At 38.1% G+C, this 19,601-nt stretch overlaps 1 protein-coding gene and 2 long non-coding RNA genes across 9 annotated transcripts in view; all 3 read left to right on the top strand.

Annotated features, from left to right (window-relative positions):
• Positions 1–19,601, top strand: part of utrn (utrophin) — a gene marked incomplete at its 3' end in the record, with an annotated part of 239,454 nt that overhangs the window by 108,447 nt on the left and 111,406 nt on the right. The gene's annotated exons all lie outside the window — the stretch shown is intronic.
• Positions 2,176–4,725, top strand: LOC309480720. The gene is made up of 2 exons (XR_014199754.1): positions 2,176–4,207; positions 4,269–4,725. It is a non-coding gene; the product is annotated as an uncharacterized lncRNA (long non-coding RNA).
• Positions 16,262–19,601, top strand: part of LOC309480736 — a 3,566-nt gene continuing 226 nt past the window's right edge. The window contains exon 1 of the long non-coding RNA XR_014199771.1: positions 16,262–19,601. This exon is cut by the window's right edge and continues 36 nt beyond it. This is a non-coding gene — a long non-coding RNA (uncharacterized lncRNA).

The following is a 19,601-nucleotide window of genomic DNA, read 5'->3' as shown; positions in this document are numbered from 1 at the left end:
CGATGTGTAAAACAAAAGAGTTCACAGCACATATAGGAAGGATTTCCTGGCAGGGACTGTTTGAGATTGTCGTATAGATCAGACCCTCTAAACCTCAAACACGTGTCGTTTCTGTTGGGAATTAATGTTCAGACTACTTAACAGATAGGACCAGAGATGGGATTGACCTCACTGTTCTGTCAGATCACTTTCTCATTCCTATTGATCAGATATTGATCAGATATCGACCAAATCTTTCTGAACAAGGCTTTTGCTAACCTTCACTCACGATTAGCATGTTGGTGCTGATGTTTCTCACACACTAATATAACGGCCATCGGCCAAGTTGGTTTGCACAGAAAAGCCTCATAAAGTTCTGAGATTAAAAGCTTTATTAAAAACCAATTAACTCTGTGACTCTTGTCAATGTATGCGAGAGTGAGACAGCAGAATATGTGTGGGCTTAGACTAAATCTACCTCTGCTGACACCTCTGTTCCCTTAATTATATACATACAGTTTTAATTATATAATCATAATCAAGTCTTGTTTATCTCAGTGGGTTTTATGATGTATGCATCAAGAGTACATGATCCTTAATAACGCCTACATCCAGACACTACTTTCCAGGGTGTTTCCTTGTCTTTGGCCCAAGGCGCTGGGATAGGCATTCCTGTTGACCCTACATAGGACAAGTGGTTTGGAACCAATTAACCAACATGAAGGATGAGACCATTGTACCAGTCACATTAGGGGCTTTCGCACCAGAGGAACCTTTTCATAGTTCCTAGAACTAATGGCGGGAGTACCTGCTTTTTGGCGTTTTCGCACCACAGGAACTGGGAACTATTTTAGTTCTAGGAACTCCTTTTGGAGGAACTAATTTAGCTCCTTCTTCAGAGTAGGGTCTAACCCAGTACAACAGGAACAACCCGTGGCGTTAGTGTACGCTGATTGGCCGAACGCACGCGAAACACCATCACCCTCCTTTTTTTTTTAAAAGCGTGTACACACACCGATTATAGCCAGTATATTTACTCCATGAACTTACTTTATGAACATGGAAAACAGTGATAAATGGATCTCTCAACCTTTACACTGAGGAGGAAATCCAACGCAACTCTAATGCTGCGTTCACACCGAACGCGAATTGAGCATCTGGAGTGAGTGATTTCCATGTTAAGTCAATGCGTTGACGCGTGTCTGGAGGTCATGCGGCGCGATGGATGCGATTTCGCCTCATTTGCGTGAAAGAGGCGAATTGAGTGTCTGGCACGATAGGCGCGATATGCACGAGTGATTTTATTTGGTGCTTTTTGTGCATTCACGCGTTTGAAGCGAATTCGCGTCTGACGCCCGAGTTGAAAAATCTGAACTTTGCCATCTGTTCGCGCCATGTTAACCAATCAGGAGCCTGCTTGCTGCTGTCACGCGGTGAAGTAAAAACAAAGCAAATCAATTTCAATATATGAGACATATTCATTTTGTATTGAATGCTATTTATTCCATATCTAAATCTAGATTATATGAAATATTATTATTCTAATGTAAAGACAACCAACATACTTTAGTGTATAACATAGTTTGTGTCTGGACAGTGTTGTGTGAGAGAGAAAAAAATCACAGGACAGGTTTTCGAGGCTGGCTCCATTTATCATCAAAACAAAAATAAATCACAGATAATTTTACAGAAATAACCTGAACAAAGAAATGACACAGACCTATATAATTATTCAGGACATCAAATAAGGAATGACATTGTTCAGCTATGTTAACTATGAATGTGATACTGAACACTTGCAGTCATACATTTCTGAATGAGATGAAGAAAAACTCCAAATATGGGATTGTTTACCATGTTATATTAATAATAGGACTACTAATAATGTATGATTTAATAATTGTACCTTATATACTAACGTGGAAAACCTGCCATTTGAAAAAGTTAGTGACTCAAGGTCTAAACTTAATAAATGTGCATGTTGTGGTGGACAAGCACTTGCCCCTCCCACAAGAAGCAGATTTCGCCTCGAACACACATCTATTCCGCTTCAAACGCTCGCTTTATACGCACGTGCGAATGGATTCAAAATGTTCAAGCGTCCAACTAGACGCGATAGAAGCGAATTTGACGCTCAATTTGCGTTCGGTGTGAACACAGCATAAGGGGACCAAGCGAAACATGATTATGTATTTCTGCTCAGCTAGCGACATTGGGCATCAACCACATGGCAAAAGCAAATTCTTTTTCATATACTGTCTACTTTCTTTGTATAACAGTTCTATTTATTTTTATTAGACAGGACTGTGAGACAGATCGTAAACGAATAAAGACGGAGAATGTGAGCGGTGTGTGCTCAGGCTCTGGCTTTCTCAGCGCCATCAAAATAAGTCACAACAACAAGCAGGGCTTACGTCACTTCAGAGTTCATACTGGCGGTGCGAATGCAACCAGGAAAATGGCCCTTGGGGAACTAAAAACTTTTTATGTGTTTTGGCCGTTCGTTTACACGACAACAGCGTTTTGGGTGCCTGACAATGCAAACTTTTGAAAACGGGTTTCAAAGTGCAAGTCTCCGTTTAAACAACAAAAACACAAATCTCTGAAGACGATGACGTCATGCACATGCGTATTACGTGTTCAGTGTTTCATCACCATCTAATGGTCTGGCAGCAGAACACAGGGCTTTAGTCGTTTACGTGGGTCCGTGTGAATGGGGGTTGTTTTGACAATTGTGTTGTTTGTACGCAGAAAACTCAAAGGAAAAACGTCTCCGTTTGAAGCATATCGTTGTCGTGTAAACATAGCATTCGGGGTTGATTTGGTTGTTACAGTATTTTTTTTTATCTAAAGAGAGATATCATTGTGAATAGAATTCAGTAAAGAGTCTCAAAGGTCTGATCTGTAGCGTTGTGTGTGTGTGTGTGTGTGTGTGTGTGTGTGTGTGTGTGTGTGTGTGTGTGTGTGTGTGTGTGTGTGTGTGTGTGTGTGTGTTATGTATATATTTAGAAAGATATCAAGGGATGTTGAGATGGAGTCTAATCAAGAGTTCTGAGCATACTCTACTATGCGTCACACATTGGTGCATCATGGGAGTTTGCTGTCATAAACCCTTCTCATTTCGTCCCTTTTTTGAGACTGACTACAAATGACTAGAATACATCCTCTCTCCAGACACACACAATCACACAGCATGCACACACACTTTCATATCGCTCTGAATAGACTGAGGAAATAGCTCAAAGATGTATTTTGAATTGTGATTTTTCTCTTGCAAAAACATTCCTACACATTCTGCTTTCTTGGTACTGCCTTCCAGAAGCAATGAAGGTCTTGTGTGACAGGTACTCTTTTTCTCTCAGTCTGTCTCTCTATTTTTTGGCCCTCCCTGTCACTCTCTCTCTCTCTCCTATTCTCACAATCATTAGGAAGACTCTGTTGTGCCCTGGAGTGTTGTCTGGTACTCTCTCCGATTCTCTCAATCTCAACGGTTTTAAACTTACTGGAAAACTTTTTTAATGACATTGGCAGTGTTTTGGAAGAGAGCAAACAGCCGGTTATAATAATGTTGCTTCCTCTGAAATACACTAAATCACTAAAAGCGTTTGCATGCAGATAATCCATCCTGCTTATTCAGGGGTCAGTTCGATAGTGTTCAGCTCAAGGTTGAGAGGCAGACACAAGCAAGCTGATCTATGATTAGATGTTGTTCGACTGCAGTCTCTTGCGAGACAAGAACACACACACAAAAACATATGTATTCCTCCAGCTCAGTTTGTGATTTTGACCTAGTATGTGCCAGGCTTGTGCACAATTCAGAATTGAATTGAGAATGACTCCTTAATTCCAATTCAATTCTTGAATTTGAATTGATGTCAAAAACAGGATCTAGAATTACAATTCGAATTTGAATTAAAGGAAGCAGAATTGCAATTCAATAAAAATTCAAAGAAATTCATATACATATTTTAAGTGAAGTGTTTAACAATGAAGCTTTACAGTATATGTCAGATATGATTGCATTATAAATGATATTAGTTTGAACTACTTGTACAGATTACATTAAAAGGATATGTTTTCCCCCAGCAATGAATGTTAAAAGCTCTAGTCACAGAACAAATAATTAAGTTTGATTTATTGTAATTGTAATTTTGTGGAACATGACTCAACATTTCCCAGAATGCTTTACTTTAACCAAGTATTTAAAGTGGTTGCTAAACAATTTGAGGTGGACATTTGTTTGAAAGCACAATTTGATGGGCAACACTAGACTTTTTAAGTTTCAGAAGTCCCTTACAACTCTTCACTCTGCACCTGTTGAGAGAATCTTTAGTGTTGCAGGAGAGATATTCAGACCAGAACGGTGCAGACTCAATGATAACACATTTGAGGAGCTATTGAGAATTAGATGCAACAGTGTTGCTCAGTAATTTTTTGCATTGGAATAAATGATACCTGCATTTACAGCAACTTTGTGTTTGTGTGATTACTTTGAAATGAAAATTACATTGGAACAAAACTAATTAAACAACACTGAGGGGGCAATTTATTTCAAGAATTTGATCAATATCTATTTTAGAACAAAATGTATGCAGGGTTGAGGAGTAAATAGTTACGTGAAATGAAATTTCGGTTATTAAATTACAAAATTAATGTAATTGTATTTAGTTGTATTACTGAGGTAAAATGTATAATTCAATTAGTTACTAATCAACTTAAAATGAAATTGCTTTGCATTGATAAAGTTATCCAAATAAAGTAATCCAAACCACATTTATAATGGGTAATTAATAACAGTAAGCAATAACATTTCCAAAGTAACCTTCCTAACACTGAATGCATGCGAGACTCAACACATTCTTCCTGTTGTGTGACTGTGTGGAATTTCTTTGAATTGCCATGAATTTAATTCCACTTCCTGTCATTCCAATTCAAATTCAATTCAACGTCCTGTGGGGCGGAGTCAATTCAAATTCCAATTCATGAATTGAATTGAATGGAGGCCAATTCTGAAATTCAGAATTTTGCACTAGCCTGATATGTGCATTGGGGGCGATCATACTTAGCCAATAGAGAGAGAATGCTCTATAACCTTAATGTAGCAGGACATTTTTATGCTCAATTGGTTTCTATTTCCATAATGTTGTGATTGGAAGCACCACCTATAATGAAATATAATTGGTCTAAAAAATTCCCATCATAACTACAATAAAGAGATATTATGTACATTTTCAACTTTCTTTCGTGTGTAATGTTGCTGTTTGAGCATGAAAAAGCTCTGCAAAGTTAAAAAGCACAAAGTCCCTCCAGCGGGAGTTATTCTCTATATCAGTAACAATGTTCCTGAACTCTCTGAAACGCTTCGGTTGTAGTCTTGAGTTTTCTTGCAGGAACGAACACGTCACAATATTCCTCATTTAAATAATTCCCGTCCACGGCATACACAGAATAAAGGGGCGGGGCCTAGTTGAGTTAGTTAGAAGTGTGTTGAAACTCACGGTTGTGGTAAGGGGCGGGACGTTTCCCAAACACACTTGACCAATCACAACACACTGATCGAGTCGACCAATCAGAGCACAGTGTGCTTTTCAGAAGGAGGGGCTTCATAGACACAGGAACTAAACAGAGCGATACTGACAGACTGGGAAGAGAGGAGCTGCAACAATGACAAATATGGGAAAAATAAGGTGCAAAAAACCCCAAAACATTTACAATACATATGCACATACTCATCCTTACATACTCTTGTGTACACAAAAGGTATATTCCGAGCACATACACACATACATAGACATACACTGGTCACCGGGGATAACTTATATTACATTCATGATCACATGATTCGATCAAATTCTGCAGTAGTTATGTTAAGGGCTACACATCCAACACAGTCCATTGGTTAAAAGTCAAAAATGGTTCACAAGTTCTTTTTCTTTTCTTTTTTTTTCTCTCACTTTCAACCTTATATATACATGTCATGGGGGACCTTGGGTAACCAATGTAATATTTTCATCTCTTTTCAACCATTTCTGCCAGTATGAAGAAATTCTATTAGTTTGTTTTCTTAAAGAAAAAGTCAGAGATTCCATATTGTACACATCATTTACAATTTCTTGCCATTCATATACCGATGGGGGGTCTTCTTTGAGCCATTTCCTTGTAATGGCCTTCTTACTAGTTGCTAGTAATATATTACAAATATATATGTCCTCCTTTATTTCTGAAAGAATGATGCCCAAGTACATTGTTTTAAAGTCACATTCCAGATTCAACCCCATTATTGTATTCATCTCTCTATTTAGATCCTGCCAATAGGTAATGAATTATGTTACATTCCCAAAAGATGTGAAAATGGTCAGCCATTACATTTCTGCATTTTCTCCAGCATTCACCAGCTTTTTGATTCCCAGTTTGTAGATACTTTACTTTGGGGGTTATGAAAAACTTTGTTGTATTTTTCCAAACAAATTCCCTCCATGAATCTGAACTTGTTGTACTCATCTGTGTTTTACACATAGTTAGCCATTCCTCTTCTGTTATACTTATATTGGCTTCCTTTTCCCATTTTTGTTTCACATAAGTTGTCGAGTAGTTTATTTAGAATAAATAGTAGTTTAATTAGAATAAATTCTTGATACTATTACTATATACTATTCTTGTTCATGATATATGTTCGTCATATTGTGGATCCAGTTCTTCTACATCCTTTATATTCTTGTTGAATGTCTAACTTGAAGATATCTGAAAAAATCTTGTCATCATTACACCAGCAAACCAAGTGTCTTAGCTGTGCTGCTTTATAATAATCGTCTACCGATGGCAGACCTCTCCCACCCTGATCTCTAGGAAGTTGTAGAGTGTTAAATCGCACTCTAGGCCGCCCACTTTTCCAAATGAAGCGTGATATTATTTTTTTTTTCCATTCATCAAATTGCCTTTTTGGTATGTCATCTGGTAAAGCTTGAAAAAGAAAAAGTAATCATGGCAAAATATTAATCTTTATAATCTCTATTCGATTATATAGAGCTAAAGGTAGGAGAACCCATCTATTCAGGTCTGTTTTTATGATTTCTGTAATAGGGCAGTAATTCATTTTATAAATGGTTAATAAGTCAGCCGGAATTTGAACTCCAAGATATTTAATGGAGGACATATTCCATTTAAATATGTATCGGATTATAATTACGCGAGAGAGTTTGGGTTTTATGTATATTTAGTTTGTATCCTGAGTATGATCCAAATTTTCCAAGGGAATACATCACTTTGGGAAGGCTGAGTTCTATATCCTTCTATATCCTTTACTATCACTCCTTATTTCTGTGTCATCTCTGATTAGCTGTGCCAATGGCTCAATAAATAAGGCATATAGGGTTGGGCATAATGGACAAACCTTGTCAGCATCCCCTTTCTGAAGTAAAATAATCCGAAACATCACCATTCATTTTAATTCTTGCTGTAGGGGTTGAATATAAGGATTTAATAATTCTAAAAGAGTCATTTCCAAACCCAAACCGTTGCAAAACTAAATATAAGAATTCCCAACTCACTGAATCGAATGCCTTTTCTGCATCTAAACTAGTTATGAGGGCACTAGTTTTATTCTGACATATATTATCAATTATGTGTAAGGTTCGCCATATATTATCATATGTCTGTCTTTGTTTTACAAAACCTGTTTGATCTGTATCTGTTTAGTCTGGAAGAATGTGTTCTAATCGTTTAGCCATTATGGATGCATAAAGTCTATATGTCAATATTTAGAACTGAAATAGGTCTATACGAGCCACATTCCATCCCATCTTTTCCTTCCTTTGGAATTACAGATATTACGGCTTCCCTCCAGGATATAGGGGGATCACCTTCCTGTAAGGTGTAGTTAAAACATCTATGAATCATTGGCATCAATTGTTCCCTAAATGTTTTATACCACTCCGCAGAAAAAAAAAAGAAAAAAAAAAATCCATTCCTGATACTTTTTTTGTTTCAAGTTTTGATATAGCCTTGTTTATTTCCTCTGTAGTTATATTTTGAGTTAATACTTTGTTTTGTGTTGATCCAATTGATGGTCTATCCAATCCAATCCAAATCCAATCTTTTTTCTTTTTTCGTGTGTGTGTATAATTCCTCATAGTACCTTTCAAAAGCCTGTTGTATTTCTTCCAGTTTATGACATAGCTTTTTAGATTTGGGATCTCCTATTGTAAATATGCTTCTCTCTGCCTGCTGTTTCTTTATTCTCCAAGCCATAAGCTTTTTTTTGCTTTTGGACCATTTTCATAAAATCTCTGCTTTATACATTTCAGTTTTAATTATTCTTGCTCATCATAAATCTTAAGTTCTGATTTCACCTCTTTTATCTTTTTCAAAATAGTTTGGTCACTTCTCCTACCGTGTTTTCTAGTGTAACCGTGTAACTCTTTAAGTTGTGTGTTCAAATATTTGAAATATTTCTGTTTTTCCTTTTTTTTTTTCTGTGATGCCCACATTATAAGTTTACCTCTCATAACCACTTTTAGTGGCATCCCATAGAGTACAGGGTGACACCTCTCCATTATCGTTATGTGTTAAATAATCAGAGTTCTTTCTGAACATATTCTTTACATGCCAAATCATTTAAATGGTTTGCTTTGAGTTGCCAGAATGTCTTTAGGTCTACTGTCCATGAGCACTGTTAGGTACACTCCTGAATGGGTCTGAGATGTCCCTTGTCCCGATTTCGCAATCCTTCATTCTATGTCTTTCTGAACTGAACACAAAAAAAGAATCAAGTCTAGAGTGGGACCTATGAGCAGAGGAGAAAAATGTAAACTGTTTTTCTGAAGGGTTTAAATCTCTCCACACATCCATTAAACCTAATTCTTTCATCGTATTTCTCATTTGTCTAGCTTCCTGACTAATTTGCTTGATGGAATAAGATGAGTCAAGTCTAGGTTGAAGCTGTACATTCCAATCTCCCCCGCAGATCAGTGTCTCAGATGCCTCCACTGCTATAATATTAATACTTCTTTGAGAAATAATTTGTCATCTCCAAGTGGTCTATATACATTGACTAATGTAACTTAATTTTGGTTAATAGTCCCTTTTACAAGGATATATCGGCCTTCTTTATCAGTAATTTCAGAAAGAAACTGAAAATGAACCTTGTTTGCCACTCCCCGTCTACGGCCATTATTGTATGAAGAGAAATATACTCTAAATCACATTTTCCCCAATTTTCCATTTTCTGTGTCAGAAAGATGGGTCTCTTTCCAGAAGATTATTTGTTGATTTTCTCTTTTCATTTTAGTAATAAGTTTACTTCTTTTAATTCGACTTAGCAACCCATTAACATTCAAGGTAACTGCCTTATATTCCTGTCTCCGCATGTAATCTAAGCAAAAATTGTTGTAAAGATTGAGGTGACCAAAACATACAATTCAAAACCGTGAACATATTGAACCACACAGAGAACAAAATAGAACTGGCCTCCAAACTTGAAGTTCTGTGTAACTTCCGAACGTGAGGGGTAGGCCTTCTTTCTCTAAATGGCTCCTCTCTGTTGTGCAAATTGCACAAAAGGTGTTATCTATTCAGCACCCATAATGACGGGTCCTATATTCTTGTGTTTTCAGCTAGGTTTACAAGTTAAGCAAGCATTTTCTTCTTACTAACAGCTTTGCTTTAGCAAATTATAGCCTTCTCTTGCCAACTTAATAATTATGTTAATACAACTTAACTCTGAACGTGGTGTCCTTTGTTCATCCTTCTTCAACAAGACAGGTTGAATAAAGTACTCATTCTCTTTCATCGTATATATTCATGTTCAATTTATGTGTCCACCATCGAAAGAATATCCACAGATTTAAGGGTCTTACCAGTATTTTTGAGCCTTGCGATAACTTTATCAACTTAATCTGTTCATTCAGACGGAGCTTGCGTTGTCTCTCTGAAACCCGTGTAGTTTCTCCCGGATCTTCGCTCGATGTGCTGCGTTGCTTTTCTTTGATGTCGCGCCCACCTTTTCCCAAGGCCTCTGCTTCGCTTTTTCATGAGGGCCCATTCCAGCTGCCTCTTCGATATTTATCAGTCCCTTTTCTTCCAAGTCTTTCGATGCTTCCATCGTCGTATTATATGTTCTCCAGAAAGACTTTCCGTTTTGCAGGTGGTGGCGTTTGGAACTTGATTCCTTTCTCTTTTACCCCTTTTCCACCAAGGCAGTTTGAGTGCTGGTTCAGAGCCAGAGCCTAGTTTCAAATCAGTTCTTTGTAGCCTGGGAAAACCCAGACAACTTCCGGCAAATTTAGATTTGCTCGAGAAGTAGTCTGGCAAAGAGCTCATTCAAGCCCATTTCCATGGCCTAGAAATCGCGGCACCAATCAGAAACGTTGGGGCGGGCTCTACACGATGACGATCGCTCTGATTGGTTTTAGGTCTATTCAATTGCGCCCAGAGGCATTTGAGCGTCGTCCGTTGGTGAAGCGCATCAACTTTTAAATGCATTATTATATTCAAATTGCAAACACATGAGGACAGTCTCCATGAAAGACCCACTGGCAGATGAACGTGCTACTACATTTCTCTCCGAAACGGTAGGAAATTAAATTCGATTTAATAGAGGATTTTAACTGTGACAAGATGATTGACAGGGCAGTTTACGTGACAGGATGCACGCAACAGGTCCGTCCGATAAAGATGACGAAGTAGTATGTCCAAAAGCTTGCATACTTTTTTGCTACACATTCAAAAGTAAATACCTTTTCTTCACAAAAAGAGTACATACTTTTATGGCGTAGTGTAACTTAGGCGAATTGGGACGCAGCATATGGCTTTACACGATGACGATCGCTCTGATTGGTTTTGCGCCCAGGTGCATTTGAGCGACGTCCGTTGGTGACGCCCCTTTGGAAATGAGTTATTAATGCAGCTTTGCCAGACCATAACTCAGTTACTACTGAGAATGGTCTGGTTTTAACCAGGCTAAGTTCTTTGTCTTTCGACACCCAAAGCACCAGCTCTGAACCAAGAAAAGTGGTTCTTAAGGAGCACCAAAACATTGCTGGTCTAGAAGTAAGAACCGCTTGCGTCAGGGGCTGGGGGCGGGGTTACCGTGACCAAACGATGAACAGAAACTTGTGACCGCCATTTTTTAAATAGCAGCTCGATTGTAATCTCAGTCTCTGCAAGTTACGGCGAGCTGCACGAACGCGTTGGATTCGCTGTGTTTGGATGCCGATGTAGGTTCGCAAAGCCATGAGCATCAATAGTAACGCAACGACCGCCATTGTTGATGTAAGGCTTGTTCGAGATGCATCAGAGCGGCGCGGACCGATCGGAGCTGCGGGAGTGTTTGGAGAGCATACAACGCTTTTGGATCGCTTTTGCAGTGCTTTGATATTGTTGTATTACAAATTTATTAAATGTTAAATCTAGGTTCCAATACAATCGTATTTAATCTGAGAAAGTAGAGTAGATTGAATTTTACATTTTGAGGTATAGATGATGATTATATCAGCTGTTAAACAGAGTTTCCAGCAAAGAGATTCCTGCCCGTCCTGTTCTCTCTATTGTAAGTTAAATGAGTCAGATTACTGAGACTCTCACCCTTTGTCTTTAATGGCTATTGGAGCCCCTGTCCCAGTCGTTGAATAGTCAGGCTGATTTGATTAGCATCTATGCATTTGAATGACACTGTTATGCTGATGAGATCAGGGTTGGAGAAATTTCGGTAACGAGCTGACTCATGTACTTAATTTACATGCTTTGTTCAGAGTGTCTCCACCTCTATGTAAATCCCTCCCCTTTGAAAGGTATATAAACTACAGTGTAAAGTTCCCTAGTCAGACTTGGATGACTACAGCGACACACAGTGAGTTCTCAATAAAGAGTAACTTCTGCTTGAAAGATATCCCAACGTCTCCTGGTCTCTGCTTCGACCAAGAAAACGTTTCCAACAATCGGTCCAAAAGTTTCCAACAGCCGATCGGTCTGCGAGAAGCTGAACCATCTCACACAAGCCTGGTGTGTTTGTGTTTGGCACTGCCACGCTAGCGTTGCTGGGCAACATGAGGTGTATACAGTGATGTAAGATCTGGCCCTGTGGCGGCTCTCTGGCCTGTGGAAAGGCAAACCGGTTCTTTGAAAGCTTGTCAGTCGAACCAACTCCGAACTGGCAATAGCTCTGGCTCTGAGCTAGCACCCGGTTCTTGCTGGTGGAAAAGGGGTATTTGAGAATTTTCCTGATCGGTGCGAATGCCTTTCTATTCTGTTGGATCTCTTGGTCAAAGAAAATCCTTTTTTCCGTTGCAGTGCACTTCTTTCTTCCTCCATGCAGAGCGGAGAACCAAGTCCTGTGTCTTATATTCCAGAATAAATACCACTACCGATCTGGGGTACGCACCCTCGGGTGCCTTGGGTCCGAGTGCTCTGTGACACCGCTGAATTTTGAGGTCCAGCTCGCCAAGTTTTAACATTATAACGATTCCACAAGTTCTTGGACATTATTCCCTTCGCATCCTTACGGAATTCTGAAAATCCGGATATTAATTCTGTGTGAGCGTGTTTCAAGATCTAACAGTCTCTCCTGTAGATTTTCTTGGATTTGTATGCTTTGACCGAGGACCTCTTTCAGCTCAGCTGCGTTTTCCTCTAAATCTGCCACCCGCTGCTCTGCTTCATCGATCCTCTCTGCTGTGGCGCTTTGGTCCGTGACAAGCCCGTTTAACTTTTGGTTGACTTCTTGCTTAAGATTGCACAATTCTTCTTTCATGTCTTTCGCAAGAGAATCTCGGAAGGCCGTTAGTTCAGTTTGAATATCCACACGAAAGGCCTTAATGTCAGCGTGTATCGCCACAATGCTAACTGACAGGTTATTAGCGGGGCCGTCAGTCATCTCTTCTGTTGCTTTTTCAGTCTTTTCAGATTTTAGTTGTGATTTAATCCTAGCCTTTTTTGCTTTGTCCCACTCCATGTTGTTTAATTTCAGTTTTGGTTGATACGAAGTATAAAACGTCATCCCGGAAGTACCAATGTGTGTGTTTTTTTTTTTTAACATTCAGATCTAGTAGAGCCCAAAAACAAAATCAAGACTTTGTAAAAGGGCATTATAGGTCCTCTTTAAGCATCAAATATAATATGATAATATGCGATGCACATAATTTAGACTTTCAGATCCAATGTAGCTGAATGCAAAGGTTTTGTTTTGTGGCCTATCAAAACATTTCTGTGTTGGAGAGGCCTGACATGTCAACTTCGGCTGGACATTGGATGAGCTGGTCGTGTTTAGGAAGCCTATTTGTCATTGCAATTCTGTTTTGTGGCACTAATAGTGGAGAAATAACACCTTAAGCTTTAAATGGATTGAGAATGTTGTATGATGTTGTCTTTTCTTTTAAAACGTGAAAATATGAATTACACAATATTGACTATTCAAATAATGTTGGTTAATTAGAGACCTCGCCTGTTAGTTTGGGATTCATTTTTCATGCAAGTTGAATGACTGTTCCACATTTCTGCTTGAGTTGAGCTGTGTCACATTCTGTTCTATTTAATTGTCCCAGCCTGGTGATGCAACCGTTATATTCACATGACATCACTATCAAAGCATTGCCATGGTAACCACTAGCTCTTTCTGACCTCATAAAGGAATCTCGTTAGGCTAACACACTGGAATGTGGGATATGATGTGATGGTGGCCCTTGCATAACCACAGCTCGTTAAAATATCACAGTGCAGACGCACATGACGCTAATTAGCTCACCCATAGCAGAATATTCCACTGATGGTAAAACGGACTTATTAAAATGTGTTTGATCAGATGAGGTCAAATCAGGGCAAACTGAAGAGAGTTGATTAACTGATGTTATGGAGGATGACTTTGGGAGATCTAGTGCTATTTTAGTTAAAGGAGTAAAAAAAACAAAAAAAAAAACACATATATATATAATGATCCAAAGACTACACTTTTTATTTCCATGGACAAACTAAATTAACTGTAGTAGTAGTTATTGTTGTTTTTAATAGGATATGTTATGCCCTTTTACAAAGTTTGATTTTGTTTTTGGGCTCTCCTAGATCAGGTTTCATATTGTCCATTGTTGCAGCTCCTCTCTTCCCAGTCTGTCAGTATCGCTCTGTTTAGTTCCTGTCTCTATGAAGCCCCTACTTCTGTACAGCACAATGTGCTCTGATTGGTCAGCTGGATCAGTGTGTTGTGATTGGTCAAGCACTATGAGTGTGTTTGGGAAATGTCCCGCCTAACTCAACCAGGCCCCGCCCCTTTATTCTGCATAATGCTGTGGGCATTTAATTATTTAAATGAGGAATATTGTGACGTGTTCGTTCCCTGAAGAAAACTCATGTTTCAGGGAGTTCAGGAACAGTGTTACTGATTACATTTACATTTGTTACTTTGTGCTTTAGCTCAACTTTACCTCAACTTCACCTCAACTAGCTCAGATTTGCTCAAACAAGCAACATTACACACTAATGAAAGTTGAAATATGAAAAAAGCATAATAGGACCTCTTTAAGATCTGACTGAAATGGTTCTTGTTACAAATAATAATCATCTAGAATCAATGTTTGGCAGTAGATTCTCCACAGCCTGAAAGGTCTGACAGACTGTCACTCTCATCATTAGTCCTTCTACGTTTTAGGAATAATACTATTTAACCATACGGTGTCTAATCGCCCGGTATGGCATCATTGATGTGTAAATGTGGATGGTCATGTGTATTCGTTCATCTGATTTCAAAGGTCGCAGGAGTTCAGAATGACATACTTTTTTTCACTGAGGAGAATGTTCTGAGTTTTGAAACTCGGTATGTTTTTATAACACATTTACGTCTTAAAAGATCAAGGACAGTTAGATTCCTCGTGATATGAGTGTCTTTAAATAACCACTGTGAAGTGAGCTTGCACTGAGGGATGGAAAAATATGATTTGTGTGTTTAAATAAGGCACGGCTACATATTTGTGGTTACATAGTTTTTTTTTCTTTTTTTTTTATGCATTTCCCTTGCTGATTGAATAATTGACTTTGTACTCAAGTCCAATTTTGCAGTTACAGAGGCCCTCAGTTCCTTCAACACTACAGTCCTGTTAATGCTGCACTCACACTGGGACTCTAAACACACTCATCAACTTCACTTCCCACAGTAAATCACAGTCTCAACACCAATTCACTCAGACGCTATAACACACTTGATCTACTGAAGGATTTTCAGTGGATGTTTTTTAAAATGTATTCAAATCCTTAAGGCACAGCTCAGTTATACACAGCTCAGTTATACACAGCTCAGTTATACACAGCTGACAATGCAGAGAACAAATGCAAGATGCATTAAACATAGGCTTCTTTTTTAATTTGCATCAAATTGCTTAAGTGCATAAATGGATTTTATATAGGATAGTGATAGTTAGCAAATCGGAGTCAATCAAGGCAATAAATTAGCTCATTTTAGGCCGTCTGAACATGATCCGCATTAGCCCATAATTGTGCAAAATAGCCTAAATGAGTTCCTGAGTTTAGCAGCAGTCTCTCCCATGATTTACGCACGTTTTATGCTTTCACATGCCGTTCAAACAGCAGTGTCAAGCAGAAGACTCGCAGGGGTTGAGTTGCTTCATTAAATCACAGTGCGGTTGTTAGAGGGGCGTCGGAGAATTTGGCTGTAATTTGTCGTCACATTTGCAGACGTGGCGGGATGAGATAATGACTGCAGAAACTTCCAGGAATGTTTGTCAGGACTGTCTCGCTGTGAGTTTCTCTGAGGAGGAGCAGGAGATTTGGGGAAGTGACACGTCTCGTCCCCTAGTGAGGGGGGGATCAAAGACGAATCAAAACAGACCAGATTAGGTGACGGAGTAGCTACTCATTCAGCATCTTTTTTCACAGATTTTCATAACACACACTCAAAAAATTAAATAAAAAAATGTTTAGGCCTAATTTTGACATTTTATGTATTTGAATTGCATACACAGTTTCCATCCATTTGGGTTTTAACATAAAGTAATTAACTTAATGAGATGCATATTTGTCACTCATACAACAGGTGATTTTTGTAGTAGTACTAATTAACTGAATGTGTTTTAAATGCACAATAACCAGCTTTATATATTAGTGCTGTCAAATCGATTGTGTTATATATATATATATATAGACGGCACTAAAATTTATCATCAGTAAATCATTACATTTCTTTTGATGTCATGTTTTCTTGCCTAATTAAATATTGCTTGCTGACCATATCTTAACCATGTTCATTCTTTTTAACCGAATAAATGTAATTGTTTTCACAATTAACAGATTATTCTGATTCTAAGCAATTTAAATACATGCATTTTGTCCTAAATATTTGCGTGCATGTATTTTACTTTCTCTCTAACTTCTCAGGGTTAATGCACTGGTTTGTATTTGCCTTGTATTGTTTGATGATGTATTTATTAGATTTTTGGCCATTAATTTATTTTAGAGAAGAAAAAAAACACCGAATTTAACATTGTTTTTTGAGGAAAACGTTTGATGATTAAGAGAATTAACAGAACATCTCTCCTCCACAATTTTTCATTTTCAATTATATATAACTGATGTCTAACAAATTGCAGGCTAAAGTTTAGAAGTCTGTTCAAATCATGTTCAATAAGACCAGAAGCGTTTATTTGAGAAGTAAATAGTGTCCATTTTGGTGTTTCCATCATTCATGACCTGCTGGTGTGTTCGGTTCATTTCTATCGGATTTAGTTCTTTTTTTATGGTGCTTATTTTTTTTAAGGGCAGACCTTAAGGTCCTTTCCTCTGCCTCATTCATCTCTGTTTCTCTAAATGTGTCTGTTTACCCAGAAGCCTTCACCTCTCAGAGGGAGACAGGCGGTAATATCAGAGGCAGAGAGAGACCTTGTGGCAGTCTGACAACTCCTGGTCCTCAGCCGTGATTTAAAGTGTGTGTTAGTGTCAGTGTGGTTAAGATCACATCTCTATCACACTCCACAAAAAACATATCACATGTACCGTGACATACGTGCGTTTCTCCTGCTGTCATGTTTCATAGAAAGGATGCTGTCATCATGTCACAGTATGTGTCATTTTATGCCATATTAATGGCGTATATCATGATATAGTTGCTTTTGCTGCGCATCACAGAGAAAAAAAAAAAGGTTTATATTTTAAATAGCAATTTGGTAATGACTTTTTTTGGACCATCCAGTGAATTAAACACTCTTTGATTTTTTGTATTTATATATATTTTTTGTCTTTTTTTTTTGATGGACGCAAACAAGAAGATAATATTACTTCTAAATTAATAAATCATCAGTCCAGAAACAGAGGATGCATGTTATATTGGGGTGTGTGTGTGTGTGTGTGTGTGTGTGTGTGTGTGTGTGTGTGTGTGTGTGTGTGTGTGTGTGTGTGTGTGTGTGTGTATACTGCCATTCAAAAGTTGGGGTCAGTGACATTTTTTATGTGTTTAAAAGAAGTCTAATAAAAGTCTAGATGTATATAGATTTAAGTATATATAAGTATATATATACACACACACACACACATAAACAGAGAAATAAATGGGCTGGATTTTTTATTGTTTTTTTATTTTTTTTTTTACAAAAACAAAACACTCAGAAAACTAGCATAATGTGAAGGTATAATATAAAGAAAGGTATAATGTGACGATAACGTACAATGAACTGAAGAACAAAAACAGAGCTTAAATACATACAGGGCAAACCAATCAATGAAATAGAGAACAGGTGCAACTGATAATCAATTCAATGAAAAAACATGGAAACTAACTAAATCACAGGAAACTGGACTAGAACACGTGCAAAACCAGTACATTTACATTACAATACTGCCAATACAACGTTCTAGGATGACTTTAATCAGAGAAAATATTGAAGTGTTTTTTTTCTTCTAGCGGCCAACACGGATTAAGTGATTTACAGTTTAATCTTTTTTCAAGTTGAAAGCTTATGAATCAGCAAGATTTCTAATCGATACATCGAGTAAATCATTCCACCTCTAGTATGTATTGTCAAACCTAACGTCATGTTTAATAAAGTTTCTTGTATGGTTTTTGAGCTGTGTGTTGTGTTGTACTTCTGAGTAGTTGAGTATTAATGCTGACATGACGCCTGCGAATGTTATTGAAACTGAACGCTGTACGCTTCCTTTGCAAGCGTGCGTCATTGATTTTTAATGCATTTAGATGTAAAAGCAGATCAGCTACATAAAGTCCATTAAGTCCATTTGCTGTCTAATGGAGCAGAGCGAGAGAGATGGATCGAGTGTGTGTTTCCTCCCTCTAGATGGATTGTAACAGTATTTGAGGGAAGATTGCTGACCGCGCTGAACGAGAAGTGATCACCTGACCTTGTGTTCTGATGTCGCTGGTGTCATGACGACTGCTTCCCAGCAACCCACTGTGACATGACTCTGTGATTTTATGACAATGCTGTTTGTTTCCAGAAAAAGACTTGCTTTTCCCATCTCCTCCTCCTCCTCCTCCTCCTCCTCCTCCTCTCTATCTAGTTGTGTTTCTAATGTGCTGAAAATATGTAAAATTACACTTCAAATCCGAGTGAACTTCTGAATTATAAGCACTTTTAGTAATGCGCTGGCCATCAGGAGCGCTTTATACACACATACTCAGCATTAACGCTCGTCCACATGTCCTTATCTCTCTCTCTCTCTCTCGTTCAGAGGAAAGCAGCTGTTATTTGTTTGTTAAGCTCGTTTGGGTTTGTCTCTTGACAGGTTCATGAAGACACCTTGTATTCCACCGTTCAGCCGTATCGGCTAATTAGGTTCATTAAGTTTTCTCTTTCATACATTAGCATGTCTCTCTCTCTCTCTCTCTCTCTACCTCTTTCTCTCTCTCTGACTTTCTCTTAATTGTCTGAAGGCGCTTTCATTTGAGAGCTTGGTTGATGTGATGTGAATGCGCACTTGAAGGTGATCTGGGGTTCATGTGAGCTCCTCTGGTTCAATCCATCCTATTCGCTATTGATGTCGTGAAACCGTCTTCTCTGGAGATGTTCTGTTGGTACAGTAATAAACAACTGCTACTAGTACCCATGCTGATGATGCAACATACCACGGTTCAGAGCCAACAATACACTTAAACCCATAAAATAAGTCGGCAAAAAAAGAGGTAATCAGTTGCATCAAATTGTTTAAGAAATTGAACGTTTAAGCAAGCAGAACTGGCAGATTTGTATTTTGTATACATTTTAATTGCTCTTAACTTGCAATATTTGAGTAAGCTAATTTATACATTTAATGATCATGTTATTTTAACTTAAATATTTTTAGTAGTGTAAACTTGGCTAGCTTTAACTAGCTAATTCAGTAAATGTTAACTTGTTAATTGATAAAAACAATGCTTTGATATTATTAGTATAGTATAGCAATTGCTTAATGAGTACAGCAATAATAAAAAATAAAAAAACACAACAGAAACTCTTCTAATTTAGCATAGCAAAACATTAAACGCTACTTAATCTCCCACTTAAAGGGACGGTTCGGAGTAAAATCAACCTAGGGTCCTTTGCACCACGACCTCGAGCCAAACAGCTTATTAGAGATCAGCCGGATGTCTTAGTGCAGGCGCTAATGGATCCTATGATGTATCTCGTAAACTACCCCAC

The sequence above is a fragment of the Leuciscus leuciscus genome (genome assembly GCF_965113295.1).
Source record: "Leuciscus leuciscus genome assembly, chromosome: 18".
Classification (NCBI taxonomy): domain Eukaryota; kingdom Metazoa; phylum Chordata; class Actinopteri; order Cypriniformes; family Leuciscidae; genus Leuciscus; species Leuciscus leuciscus.
Note: the sequence above shows the minus strand (reverse complement) of the source record. Positions and strands in the feature narration are given on the sequence as shown.